Raw genomic sequence first — 15,597 nt, 5'->3', positions numbered from 1 at the left:
GTTGAACCACTCCTACAACCAACGAGAGAGATTAGCAAATAGGCCGAGGAGGAGGAGTAAACACAAGAGGATATGTAGGCTCTGTTTCTTAACAATTAAACTTTATTATACAACCCAACGAGCTTACACAAAAGGGAAAAAAGGTTAAAGGGAAACAAGAGTGAACCTTTGGGTATCCATTCCACGGGACCGGTCCCTAGGTATCTCTGGCCTGCTCACTGGTCCGGCCTGTTCGCTGATCATCTTCCTGATCCAAGCCCAGTCTGACCCTGCTGCTCCTCTCTGTCCTCTCCACCTGCCTGTCTCTCACGTGCAAGGGTTGGTCTCCCTCTCCCATTGAGGGTCGATTAGAAACACAATAGTCCAGGTGGAGTCCCTCGGTCCACTTCCTGAATTCCAGGCCCAGGATGGCTCCACCCAGTTATCTCAAGGTTAATCTCAGGGAGTATCCATGGTGTGTCCAAAGGCAAAGCCCGCCAAGACTGCTTTCCACCTGTGACAAAGCTTACAGTCCTTCCCACAATGATATGTCGTGTTAGTTGTGGGTCTCCACTCTGCAGGTCTGCAGGTCCTGCCCTTCTCCCAGGGCTAAGATGCAGCTCTGGGAGTCATGGCACTCACACAGTGGTCAGCTTTCTCAAAGGGAGAAGGCAAAGGCACACTGGCACTTGTGTTTGTTACTGGCTCTACTGAGCAACAGTTAAATTCACCTTTTCCCAAGGAGCAAAACCAGCAGCCGCCTTCCCATCTCCAGTTCCACTTCTCTTCTAGGCACACAAACCACTGGGCTTCTCTTCCTCTTCCATCTTTCGCCTGCTATTTACTCTCTTCCCGCTGCAGTGTTGTCTCAGTGCTTCCCTCAGGGCCCCTTAGTAAAATATTTTAATAAGCTTGGAGGAGAATGATAATGAAGGAAACTGAGATAAAAACAGGGTGCAGCTCAGGCAGTTACTTGCTAACCAAGAAAACCAGGGAAGCTTCCTGCAGACATTCTCCTCCCTCTCTGTTCCCCAAGGCCTAATCCCTCAGCCTTCTCCCCAGCATTGCAACAGAACACCACCAGCTGCAGCCTGCCTTCCATACCTCCGCTCCCCTCTCCTGTGCGTTGCACAGATCTTCCCCTTCTAACCTTCCTCCCTCCACTTATTGCTTTGTCCCTGACTCCAGCTCCTGCAAGCACCCCCTACTAACCTAAGGGCCGCTCTTCCAAGGGCAACAAGTAGGCTGAAGGCAGACTCACACCTCTCCTACTGCTCCTAAGATCCAACCCCCAAACTCCCAGTCTCATTCCCAGCTGTGCAGAAGGAAAACTGCTGTGGTCTCCTTTTCCTCTCTGACCCCATTCCCAGAGGATCATGAACACCTTCTTCTCCAATCTTCTCCCCCGAACTCATCTCAGTATTACAGTCTCTAACGCCAGCAGGCATTCTCATGAACACATGTGCTGAGCAGGCCAGGAAAACAGTCAACACACAGCCATCACACTCTCTGAAAATCCAGAGAAGATATAGAAGGCAAAGAACAAAACACCCACCTAGCAAAGACAAATCCAGACATCAGCACCTAGACATATAATCACCTAAAACTCAAATGCCAAGACACCAGCTAAAGACGCAATAACAGCCACGGCAGTGTGTCTCCACCAGAGCCCAGCTTCCCTACCACTGCAGGCCCTTACTATTCTAACATAACTAAAGCACAAGAAAAAGACATTAAAATCAACTATATGAATATAGTAGAGGTCCTTAAAGAGGAAATGAATAAATCTCTTAAAGAAATTTAGAAAAACACAAACAAAAAATTAGAGGGAATGAATAAATCCAAGAAAATAAGAACAAACAGTTAAAAGAAACAAATAACACTGTTCAAAACCTGAAAGTGAACATGAAGAACAAAGAAAAAAATATAGAAAGCTGCAGGAGAAAAAGTCCAAGTCACATATAAAGGCATACTTATTAGAATTACACCTGACTTTTCAATGGGGACTATAAAAGCCAGAAGGGCCTGAACAAATGTGCTGCAAACTCTAAGAGACCACAGATGCCAACTCAGATTACTATACCTAATAAAACTTTCAATAGCCATAGACAAAGAAAATAAGATATTCCATGGTAGAGTCAAACTTAAATCTATCTACAATTCCAGCCATACAGAAGATGATAGAAGAAAAACTCCAACCTATAAAAAACACAGTAAATAAATAATATCAGACCAGCAAAGTCAAAAGAAGGGAACCACACAACAACAATAACAACAGGCTAACAGGAATCAATAACCATTGTTCATTGATATCTCTCAATACCAACGGTCTCAATTGTCTAATAAAACAACACGGATTAACAGAATGGATGCAAAAACAGGATCCATCCTTCTGCTGCACACAAGAAACACACCTCAACATCAAGGATAGACATTGCCTCAGGGTAAAGGGTTACAAAAGATATTTTTTTTTTAAAATGGACCTAAGAAGCAAGCTGGTGTAGTAATTTTAATATTGAATACAGTAGACTTCAAACCAAATCTAATCAGAAGAGATAAAGAAGGATACCACATAGTCATTATCAAAGGAAAAAATCCACCAACATGACATTTTAATTCTTAACATCTATGCCCCAAACAAAAGGGTACCAAACTTTGTAAAAGTAACACTACCACAGTTTAAATCACATATGATACACATTGATAGTGGGTATAGTGATTGATAGACAGGTCACCCAGACTAAGACTAAGCAGAGAAACGCTGAAGCTAACAGACATTATAAGCCAAGTGAACTTAACAGTTATTTACAAAATATTTCACCCACACACAAAAGAATATACCTTTTTTTCAGCTCTTCCTGGAACTTTCTTTAAAATTGACCACATACTTGCACACAAAGCAAGTCTCAATAGATACAAGAAAACTGAAATAACTCCCTGAATCCTGTCAGACCACCATGGATTAAAGCTGGACATCAACAATAACAGAAACAACAGAAAGTTTACAAACTCATAGAAACTGAACAACTCTCTACTGAATGGAAAATATTCACAACAGCAATAAAGAAATTAAAGACTTTCTAGAATTCAGTGAAAGTGAATACACAGCATACTCAAACTTAAGAGACACAATGAAAGTGTGCTAAGAAGGGGAAAAGAAGCATTCATACTAGCAACTTAACAGCACACCTGAAAGTTCTAGAATAAAAAGAAGCAAGCACACCCAAGAGGAGTAAATGGCAAGAAATAATCAAGCTCAAGGTCAAAATCAATTTTTTTAAAAAAAAAGCGAACAATGCAAAGAATCAATAAAACACAGAGTTGGTTCTTTGAGAAAATCAAAAAGATAGACAAAACTCTTACCCAAGCTAAATAAAAGATGAAGAGGTTATCCAAATTAGCAAAATCAGAAATGAAAAGGGGGATATAACAACAAACACCAAGAAAATCCCACAAATTATAAATAGAACTTTAAAAACCTGTACCCCACCAAATTGGAAAATCTAAAAGAAATTGGTAATTTTCTCAATAAATACCACTTACCAAAGTGAAATAAAGATCAGATAATTTAAATAGACCTATGATCTATAACAAAATAGAAGCAGTCATTAAAAGTCTTTCAACCAAAAAATCCGAGCCAGATGGATTAAGTGCAGAATTCTACCAGACTTTAAAAGATGAGTTAACACCAATACTTCTCAAATTATTCCACAAAATAGAAACATGAGGAACATTGCCAAAATCATTGTATGAGGGCATAGTTAACCTGATACCCAAGCCACAAAAAGACTTAACAAAGAAAAATAATTATAAACCAATTTTCCTTATGAACATAGATGCAAAAGTACTCAATAAAATACTTGCAAACTGCATCCAAGAACACATTAAAATATCATCCACCAAGGTCAAATAGTCTTCATTCCAGAGATATAGGAAGGATGATTCAATATACAAAAATCAGTAAATGTAATCCATCATATAAGCAAACTGAAAGAAAAACCAAACATATAATCATCTCATTGGCTACAGAAAAGGGTGGTACAAAATTCAACAGTACCTCATGATAAAAATCCCAAAGAGATTAAGGACACCAGAAACATGCCTAAACTTAATAAAGGCAATTTACAACAAGCCTATAGCCAATGTCAAAATAAATGAAGAGAAACTCAAAGCAGTTCCACTAAGAAGTCAAAGTTATCACTATTCACAGATGATATGATTGTATACATAAGTGACCTCAAAAATTCTATCAGGGAACTCCTACAGCTGATAAATACTTTCAGCAAAGTGGCTTGATACAATATTAACCTTTAAAAAAAAGAGTCAGTAGCTCTCCTGTATACAAATGACAAATGGGCTGAGAAAGAAATCAGGGAAACAACACCTTTCACAATAGCCTCAAATAATGCAAAATATCTTGGGTAACTCTAACCAAGTAAGTGAAAGACATGTGCATGATTAAACTTCAAGTCTCTGAAAAAAGAAAATGAAGAATATATCAGAAAATGGAACGATCTCCCATGTTTATGGATTGGTAGTATTAACAGTTTAAATGGCCATTCAATCAAAAGTGATCTCAATGCAACCCCCATTAAAATTCCAACACAATTCCTCATAGACCTTGAAAAGAAATTCTCAATTTCATATGGAAAAACAAACAAACAACAACAACAAACCAGGATAGCTAAAACAATCCTGAATAATAAAAGGATTGCTGAAGATATCACCATCCCTGGTTTCAAGATGTACTATAGAGCTATAGTAATAAAAACCACGTAATGTTTGGCATAAAAAACATATTAGCCAGGCATGGTGGCACTTGCCTTTAATCCCAGCACTTGGGAGGCAGAGGCAAGCGGATCACTGTGAGTTCAAGGCCAGCCTGGTCTACAAAGCAAGTCTAGGACCACCAAGGCTACACGGGGAAAGCTTGTCTTAAAAATAAAATAAAATAAAATAAATGGAATAAAAATAAAAACCCAGACATGAATCCAAACACATATGGACAGCTGTTTTGTTTTTTGTTTTTTTATAAAGAGGATAGAAATGCACAATGAACAGATGATAGCATCTTCACCCAGTGGTGCTGGTCTAACTGGATATCTGCATGTAGAAGAATACAAGTAGATCCATATTTATCACCCTGCACAAAACTCAAATCCAAGTGGATCAAAGACCTCAAAATAAACCAGATAACACTGAACCTGAGAGAAGAGAAAATGGGGGATAGCCTTGAATGCATTGTCACAGAATGAAACTTTTTGAACAGAAAGAACACCAATAGTGCAGGCACTAAGATCAACAATTAATAAATGGCGCCTCGCTTTTCCCCTCTCCCCCTGAGCTGCAGTGCGCTCACTCCATGCAGTCACACTAGTGCCGCTGTCCCCAGCTGCCACCATGACCTCATCAGGGACCTCATTACAGGGACCACATCAGCCATGATGAGCTGTTCTCCAACGTCTACAAGATCCTGGAGGCAGAAGGCAAGATGGTCAGTAGAGCAGCAGGTAACATCATTGACTCTCTAGATGGAAAAGCTTCCGTTGAAGGACAGGAGGGCAAAGGTACCCAAGGCACAGCAGTCACCAGTGTTGATATTGTCATGAACCATCACTTACAAGAAACCAGCTTCACAAAAAAAGGCCGACAAAAAGTACTCGAAGATTACATGAAGTCACTCAAAGGCAAACTTGAGGAACAGAAACCACAAAGAGTAAAGCTTTTTATGACTGGGGCAGCAGAGTAAATTAAGCACATCGTTGCTAATTTCAGTAAGGACCAGTTTTTCCTTGTTGAAAACATAAATCCAGATGATATGGACGCTCTCCTGGACTACTGTGAAGATGATGTGATTCCATTCATTGTTTTCTTTAAGGATGGCTTAGAGATGGAAAATGTTAACAAATTGGACCTAGCACCTGTCACAACTGGCTGCTGCTTACCATCCAAACAACACCAGAACTCAGGACAAATGGGACTCCTGTCATTTTGAGCTTTTATTTTGACCATAATTTATTTGGAATGGAGGCATTGTTTTTATATGGAAAAAAAAAAATACCATGCAGGTTGTCCAAAAATAAAGTGCATTTAAATTCATGTAAAAAATAAATAAATGGGACTTCATGAAACTAAAATGCTTCTATATGGCAAAGTATGCTATCAATCAGATAAAGTGGCCACCTACAGAATGGGAAAAGATTTTTACCAATCGTTAGCCAATAGATAAGTAATATTCAAAATATTTAAAGAACTCAAGAAATCTGATATTAAAAAAAACAATCTAATTTAAAAGTGGGATATGGATCTAAACAGAGATTCTCAACAGATGAATCTGAAATTACTCTTAGAAAACTTAAAATCCTTAGCCATCAGGGAAATGCAAATAAAAAGTACTTTGAGATTCCATCTACTACCTATCAGAACGGTTAAGATCAATAACACAAGTGACAGCTCATGCTGGTGAGGATGTGGAACAAAGGGAAGACTCCTCCATTGCTCATGGTAATGCAAACTTGTACAACCACTATAGAAATCAATATGGTGGTTCCATCTAACTCAAGACCCAGCTATACCACTTTTGGGCATATACTCAAAGGATGCTCCATCCTATCACAAAGGACACTTGCTCAAGCATGTTCATTGTGGCTTTATTCAAAATAGCCAGAAACTGGAAACAACCTAAATGCCTCTCAATAGAAGAATAGAGGAAAAAAAATGTGGCACATTCACACAATGAAGTATTACTTAGCTGTTTAAAAAAAAAAAATGACATCATGAAATTTGCAGGCTAAAGGATTGAACTAGGAAAAAAAAAATCATCCTGAGAGAGGCAACACAAACTCAGAAAGGCAAATACAGTGTGTATTCACTTGTAAGTGGATATTAGCCATTAAGCAAATGATAACCAAGTACAATCTGCAGACCCAGAGAGGTTAGGTAAGGAGGAGAGGCCAAGTGTAGAAGAACGATTCTCCCTTAAAGGAGGAAATAGAATAGGGTTTACAAGTAGACTGGGGCATGGTGCAGATGACAGTGGGAGAGATTAGGTTGGGGGGCATTTGGACAATGGTGTGGAAACCTAGTGCAGTGGAAGCTTCCTGGAATAGATCCTAAACAGTACTCCTCATAATGGGGGTGCCTCAACTAGCCATCCCTTGTAGCCAGGCAAGGCTTCCAGTGACGGGACTGGGTTGCATTCAATTGCATTGTTAGCCAAGGAGGTCACATGGAAATCTCCAAATAAGCCAGGCTGATGCTAGGACAAAGGGTTGCTCACTAAAAACTGACAGCAGGGCCCCATTGCTGAGGACAACATCCACAGAGCTCACTGAACACGGAGAAGTAAATCTGGTGCCTACATGGAGCTTTCACCATAAGTTCTAGGCTCTTTGGTGTGGGAAGGTCCTCTGCAGGCTACCAAAAGGGAAACATGGACACCAGTCCAGCCACCAAACCCTTGGTCTACAGTCAGCCCTGCCTGCACTATATGCTAGTGTAACGGTGGCACAGAACTTGTGTGAGTAGCCAGCCAATGTCTCATTTGACGTAAGGCCCACACCACGCAAGAACGAACCCATACATAATACTGCTTGGATAACCAGGAACCAGAGACTAGATAGCCAGGGGCCTAGGGTAAATTTAAACACTACTGGCCTAAAAAAGAAAAGTATTGAAAAATGATTGCTGGTGATATTCTGCTGTATTCATAGATCAGGGCCTTAGCCTGTCATCCTAAGAGAGGCTTCCTTCAGCCACACTTGGGAACAGATGCAGAGACCAACAGCCAGACTCTATGCAGACTAGCTTTCTCTAAGTGACTATGCCTAGCAAATCCCTCCCTTCGGAGTTCAGGAAATCCCATGAAAGAGGAGACAGAAAGATTGTAAAAGTGAAAGGGGACAGAGGGCGTCAAGAGAACAAGGCCCCGAGTCAACTGAGCAAAGCCATGTGTGCTCACAGGGACTGAAGCAGCAAGCACAGGCCCCATAGGGATCTGCAGCAGGTCCTCTGCATATATCTTATAGCTTTTTACATTTTTTTATTATTTTTCTTTTTTACATATACATGTATATTATGACACCTATATACAATAAACTACCTACCATGAAACAATCAGGAATTATATAAACATTACATTCATAATGTTTTGGCTACTTGTATTTGGCAACCTCGGGGAGGGGGGGACCCATCTTTCTTATCTTGGTGAATTTAAAATTCTGGGTGTGAATCCATATCTATCATCTCATTTTTATCAACTTAAAACTTCTATCTAAACCTAAAACCATCTTACCCCCTAAACAACTAAGCCTAACTATAAGACTAAACTATCTGTTCTTCAACCCCATCGGAGACTTGAGAAGGAATAAAATTAATTACCTGAGTAGACAGGAAGTGCAGGTTAGCAGCTTCCAAAATGAAAAAATGACAGAGACAATCTGCTACCTGAACAGTCACCCAAAACTCTCTATAATGTTGGACCATCATCTTCAGCCTTCTGGCCCAATATATCTGACAGAGGTATTTGTGAGGCAGGAACTATTTGAGGACTTGCTTACCCTGTCTTGGCAGATTTTGGCCATTGACTCTGTCTGTATCCAAGTTTGCCCATTTTTAGGCAGAATTCTGTCTGTGGCAGAGAGAATGCGAGTGTCTTGATTAGGACTGAGCATGGCCAACAGCAGCATATATCTGATATCGGGGAAGTTCAAAGCTTGGTCTCATTGATTTTCCTATAACTTCCCTAGACCTCTATCGGGTGGGACATGTGAAACTTTGCCTGCAGGGGCCACAGGGTTTCAAAGAGGACTGTTCACTCAGGCACCTTAGTTAAGGGCCAATGTCAGGGAAGTCTTCATAAAGGACGTAGCTACTCTCTATTAGGGAAGACACGTAAAATGAATACACTCACATCGAAGCACCCAACACAAACATAAAATGCTAGGAAGTTCACAAGTGATTTCCCATGAGCAGGATGAAAAGCAGCCACGTGTCTCTGTCACCCCCAACACAGAACCTCTCCCAAGGACCTGCTTAAGCTCAGTTCAGGCTGCAGCCGTGCTGGGCACTGCACTTTGAGTGACTGAAAAGGACAGGACCATGTCCCTGTGTCCCGGGAACCTGCAGTTTGACAGATGTAACAAGTACACAGGGACCACCAACGAAAGGAAATGTTAGACAACATTCACTGAGTTGACCTGAACCTTGTCCACCTACAGCCTCAGCCAGAGACACTTCACCTCTGGTTGACCCCCCTGCCCCAGAGGATGTGAGTATCCTTCAGGTTAAAACTGAAGGGACCTAAGCAGATGGGGATCGTGAAGCGCACCGATGCTTCAAGAGAGAGAGTCAGAGCAAGAGTAGATAAATAAAGGTTGAGGTTCATAGTGTTTGCCTTTGCAGCTAAGGGCAGGAGAATCACCATAAAACTGAGCCTCTTTCACTACATGATGAGTTCGAGGTTATGCTGAACTACAACAAAGCAATCTCCTATTTTTTTAAAAAAAGTAATTAATAAAATGATTTTTTAAAAGAATTACCAAATAAAATATAAGATGCCCAGTTAAATCTGAGTTTCAGATAAGCAATAAATAACATTTTAGTATAAGGATATCATAAAAATTTACCACAGAGTTTTGTATTTTGCTAAACCTAATGGCAGAAGTGAGGACAAATTATATACAAAGAGGCCAAACAGGAAGCCAAATTCACCGAGAGAGGTCAAGAACTAAGTGGTGTTGACCAGAAAGAAGAAACTAAGAAGGAGGGTACAAAAGTATGTGCCAAAGGAAGAACAGGGGTGTTAAAGTGTCTTTTGTTCTCCTGAGGTAATTGTCTCCAAGTCTTACTCTCTTCGTCTGCTAACAAAGGCCTAGTTCTGGAAGCTTCTAACTTCTGCACGATCAAACCTAGGCTTAGGATGTTTTCAGCCTCTGAGACTTACCACTAAATAAGTTTACCCTTTCTAGTTCTTTCTGAACTCTGACTGCCTGGTTCACATCAGCTGTTTCGGCTCAAACGCCTCTCCAAGCTGACCGTTTCAATCTGGCTTCTCTCAGTTTCTCACTAAATAGCTCTGCTTAGCCTCGAACTAATCTAACAATCTGGTCTAATCTTCTGGCTCCTTCTCAGTCTCTGGCTCATTCTGTCTTCAGTTCTGTCCAGTTTGTTCTCTTTTCAACCTCTGCCTGTAAAATTCTCGCCGTAAAAACTGCCTCTGAATTCCACGACCAACTGAACTGCCGTACAGAACTAACGTACTGACTCAACCAAACTGCCTGACCAGCACTGACTGGAACTGAGAGATCTGTATGCCTTGGCTCCTGAGTGCTAGGATTAAAGACATGTACCACCACGCCTGGACCTAAGCTTTTCTTTACCTGAAACTTGTTCTATACCAGGCTAGCCTTGAACTCAGATCTGCTTGCCTCTGTATCCTGGTATTTACGGCATGTTTGTAATTCAGCTGGATCACACAGACCTGAAAGGTCTTTGGATGCGATCTCTTGCCAGAGCAGCCATGTTCTGAGTTTAAATTCCTCTAACCACGACTTCAGGTACCCACACTGTTCTGTTCACCATGTTCTCTAAAACGCAGCACAGAAAAGGTGCTGGTTAAATACACGCTGAACAGGTAAAGATTGAAGCACACGATTTCATTTTGCCAGGAGGTAGTGGAATATTGAAACAAGAGTCGACAGAATCTTTCCTCAAGCCGTGGTTCTGGCAGCAGCTAGCTAGCGATGATACCATCAGGGCCTCTGGTTTCTCATCCATAAAGGAGCAAATCAAAGGTTACCTCATAGTGGCTCCAAAAATGAATGTCAGCATCGATAACGGATAAGGGCTTGCATTCACTGTTCTTGAGTTTGTGCGTGCCCCTCGCTGCCTGTGCTATGAGTTGTCTCCACCAAGAACGTCAACGTTGTTAAAGAGGATAAAATATCACATTGTTTCTGTTGAACACATTGGGGAGGGAATAGATGAGAAAGAGAAGTTCACCCTCTAGACTCCAGGATTAGCCCCAGGTGAGCGCCATTGCCTGACAGCTTTTGAAGTGGACAGAACTGGTGGGCTAGACCATTTACAGCTCTCTTGCACAGTCAGCAATGGTGAGATGTACTGAGCTCCAGCAGGGAGGACATTTTCAGACTATCAGGGGTATTCTCTAGAAGTAGAGTTCAGGGATTTTGGATGTTTAAAGCAAGGATTGTTTGCAAAGAGTGTGAATAGTGGAAGGCGTACAAGGATGAAAAACAATATTTCAAGTTGAAGGGGATTTGTTCGTTTTCAGGTTACATCTCAATAACACAAGGGCAGGAAAGGACACGTATTCAGGTTCCATGAAAGTTACATAAGTCTGATCTTGAAAGTTAGCTTTGGCTTGTAATGCAGAATCAAATGATAATTCGAGTAACCTGGGCCCCTGCTTGGCCCATGCCTTGAGCTTGTACTCATGCAAGCAGCGTGTGTAATGGATTCCAGAGAAAATGTAAATGGCCAGGCAACCTCTCTGGATGTATTTATCAGAAGATCTGGTTTCTGGGCTTAGCTCTGCTACTTGGCCATGTAACCTTGGGTAAACATCTTTACCAATACTCACTTTCCTGAATGTATTATGAAGATAAAGATGGGACTCACCCTAAGGACCCACAAGGAAGATTAAATAGCACCCACGGTGTTCCTCATGATGCCACCTCCTAGTGAGCTTTAAATAACAGTAAAGTCCATGCAAATGTAAGACTATCACATCTTTATTTTTGTCCTTCAGTATTTGTATTTCAAGAGGGAAGTTTTTGCAAAAGGTGAAATAATTAAGAACTATTCGTTAATGAGCTTTTTCCTCCCTGAGTTGGAGTGATGATAAGTATTCTCTTCCTGGCACTGGAGGTTCAGCTCAGCGTCAGAGTGTTTGCTCAGCATGTGCAAGGCTATGGGTTCAATCTCCAGCACTAGGGGGAAAAAAAGAAAAAATATTTTAAATGAAATTATGGGGAGTACATAATAGCATAATGAGGCAAAGTAAAAAACGATTCTTAGCCAGCCAGCATAAATATGGACAGTTTATCACCACATGAAATACATATGTCTTGAAGCCACTGGCATCTTAGAGGTGCTGGCATCTTGGCAAGGTGGGGAGAAAACACTGAGCCACCTTTCTCATTACACTGTGGAAATTTTTCCTAGTGTTGAATGAGGAACTGGGAAGGAAGGGTGAAATTTATTCACCACTCAACCCACCTTGTCTTTGAACATAGAGGCTTATTTTAATTAAAAGGGCCTTCTGTTCAATTCTTGCATCTCTGTGCCCTTCTTTATTCAGTTATGCAATCCTGTTCCTGGGTACTGTCCAAACACCAGCTGTGCCGCCAGGCTGGCAGAGGAAGAAGGCTGTGTGATGACACGGCTTGTGTTAACACAGTGTGTGAGGTCCTTCCAGATCGATGATGCTGTTCCATGCTGGCCGCTGATTCCAATCTGCAGTCTTTCCAGTGTTTACAAAACCAGCTTCATCATGCTTTTAGCCTCAGATCTACTAAGGAGCCAGTAGGCTTTGGTCCCTGGTCCCTGGCCCACTGAGCTCCTTATTCCAACCCACAGGCAACGGTTCCAGTCACATCCCATCTCAGCAGCCCTCTCTTTTGCCAGTACTGGAAACTGGAACCTGTTCCTGCACATCCTAGGCACATGCTCTACCACTGAGCCACATTCCCTGCCTAGTTGATAAATCCCTGTTGTAGAAGATCCTCCTCTAGTTATCTAAGACCCAAGTTTTCAGCCACTGCCCTCTGCTTCTCCAGTCCTTGTCACAACGGCTGCTTCCGGCAGTACCTACCCACATTATATCTTTGTGTTCTTTTGTTTTTGTTTTTCATCCTTCAGTTACCTAGTTATTTGCCTTTGATTAAATTCTCTCTGATAAGTAACTGGCGTGCGTGGCTTCTGTCTCCTGTTATAATACAAATCAATCTATTTTCAAGAAAGCTTCAAAATCTCAAAGGCCTTTGCTCAGCATTTACTTTTGGACTTATAAAAACACCCACATCTATGCAAGAAAGCCTAGCCATTTCTAAGCAGCACACTGTCTTGAAAAATTCTATTCAGTATTATTTAAACATTGAAAAGCAAGAAAGTCCTACCTCGCCAGTTCGAATCCAGGCAAACTTTGGTAGTTCAACTCCTCTGGGAAGTGTATTTGAAATTGAACCACAGGAATGCCAGTTTGACAGGGCCTGGGGAGGTATGCATGCACTTGAGGGTCGGTTCACTCCAGAAAATTTTCCCTGGCTCCAAAGTGTCACTGCTCTTTTCACCGTGTCACAGAATGTTTCTCTGTTACTTCAGTGGCACAGAGAACTCCAAACTAATGATCAGAGAGAGGAAATGTGAAGGGAAGGGCTGGGTCAGGAATAAATTTCTGGTACTTATTTTCTCTATTCTTGGTGCTGTCTCGTGTACAGCTTCCCATAACCCAGTGTGCCTGGTACTCATATTCCTATTGCGCAGGTGAGTGCACTGGGTCTCAGAGGCATTAAACAAGCTAATCTGCTCTGGGAATATCCTCAAACTCCGATTCCAGCTCAGCCCCGTGAGGCTGAAATTCCTTCTTTCCTTTAGAAATACTACCTGGAGGGTGGAGAGAGTGCTCAGGGGGTAAACGTGCTTGCCATCTAAGCCCAGCTACCTGAGTTCCATCTGGGGAACTAATGTGAGCATTCAGATGTGGTGGTGGACATCCGTAGTCCCAGGGCTCATAGAGCAGTATGAGAGAGGCAGAATAAAGAGACTCACTCGGAAGCCCCAGGCCCAGCTAGCCTGGAGTACACAGTGTGGCAGTACCAAGGGGCATCCTGCCTTACAGGGGGAAAGGTAAGAGCCAGTTCCCGAGTGTTAGTCTCTGACTTCCACATGTATGCATAGGCCAGCGTGCACATACACAACTGCCTCTCTCTAGGAACACAGTGTGGTGATGGTGCTGTGGACAGGCATTATTTGTTGACCACATAAATAGAAGCCCAATAGTTTTATCCAGTCACATAGTTCTGCCCTCCCACCCCATTTACAAAAAGCTGGCCACTTTGTAGACCAGGCTGGCCTCAAACTCAGAGAAATCCACCTGCCTCTGCCTCCCTGAGTGATGCTTGGCATACAAAGAAGCCTTCAATAAAGATGTCTTTGCTAAGAATGGGTTCAGGCATCAAAGTTGGTGGAGACAAAAGTGTTGCTGCCAGTTTGAAGAAGAGAAAAGGGGAGGAAGCTGCCGGAAACCATGAGGATGAAAAATGGAAGAGAGATGGGAAAGGCAGGGGCGAGAGAGCCAGCCTCAGTCTCCACCCCACAGCTGATATGAAAGAAATACCATTTCTTAATCTCTGCTTCATTTCACAGCTTGTGCTTGCCCATGTCCTAGATCTGCAGTAAATGTGATTTTATGAATAATTTTACTTTAATATGTGTGGGACAAATTTGAGGGAAAGAGGAACCAGTAATGCTAAGATACAGTGTTGTATAATTTCCTGTAACAAATGCAAAAAAGATAATTTGTTGCCAATGTGATTTCTGTTAAACATACTTTCTGTTTTGGGGAACCAGCTTAACAACAAAATTTTTGCATATGTATGTTTGCGGTCTACACATGTGTGAACATGTGTGTGCAACTGTGCTTGCCTATAAGGGTACAGAAAGAGCCCAGAGAGGTGGCCGTCAGGATGCCTTCTCCGGTCACTTCTTCACCTTGTGTTTTTGAGACAAAGCTTTTGAAACTGGACATCACTGTTTCAGCTAGACTGACTGGCTGGTTGATGGGCTCCAGGGACCCTCCTGTCTTTACCCTCCACCCCCAAGCATAGCGGTGACAGGTACATGTGGTCACACTTCAGTGTTTACACGGGTGCTGGAGATCCGGGCTCAGGTCCTCGTGCTTACGCAGCAAGCACGGTAACCACTGAGCCAGCTCCATAGCCTACGGCTTCTGGAATCAGTTTGATTTGCCCTCAACACTATTTCTTACCATTCTTCTGCTTCCTTTTCAGGGAGTCTTGCTATACGCCACCATCACCCCCACAACCCTACCTATTCCTACTATGATGACTTGGACACTGCCTCCTCCCCCACACCCAGACTTCTCCCCTACCAACTGCCCAATTAATTAACACATGCGAAGGGTATAATGTACCGATGAAGTCACCAAGACTGTGCTAAGATGTGGAGGTTATGAGAACTTACAATGTTCTGTGCTCCTTTGTGCCATTTTGCTGATGGGTGATAGACAATAGTACCATGATATAAATGACACTAAATACTCTAAGGAATATCTGTATCCCCAGACATTCAAAATTCATCCCAAAAGGAAGATTCCAATGACAGGTAGATATTTTAATAGGCAGCAAGTAAGGAGAGACGTATGCTGGGCAATAACGTGTACTTAAAATACTATGAAGAGAATTATTTATAGTTATTTACACTTGTCAGTAATTGTTTATCTACGTAAAGGGGTTCCACAAAACAGAGGAAACTCCTGACTTAATACATTGGCCAAATTCATAAAAAGACAAGCCGAGAAATATGTAATAGGTAGGCAGACAAATGCTGAGTCCAGCGCAGCCATGGGCATCTCAG

The 15,597-nt window shown here is 42.0% G+C and overlaps 1 pseudogene; it reads left to right on the top strand.

The window, feature by feature from the left end:
• Positions 1-5,407: 5,407 nt before the first annotated feature.
• Positions 5,408-5,974, top strand: LOC127189866 (translationally-controlled tumor protein-like; annotated as a pseudogene).
• Positions 5,975-15,597: the final 9,623 nt, after the last annotated feature.

The sequence above is a fragment of the Acomys russatus genome, chromosome 5 (genome assembly GCF_903995435.1).
Source record: "Acomys russatus chromosome 5, mAcoRus1.1, whole genome shotgun sequence".
Taxonomy (NCBI): Eukaryota; Metazoa; Chordata; class Mammalia; order Rodentia; family Muridae; genus Acomys; species Acomys russatus.
The sequence above is the reverse complement of the archived record's forward strand: the minus strand, read 5'-3'. Positions and strand labels throughout refer to the sequence as shown.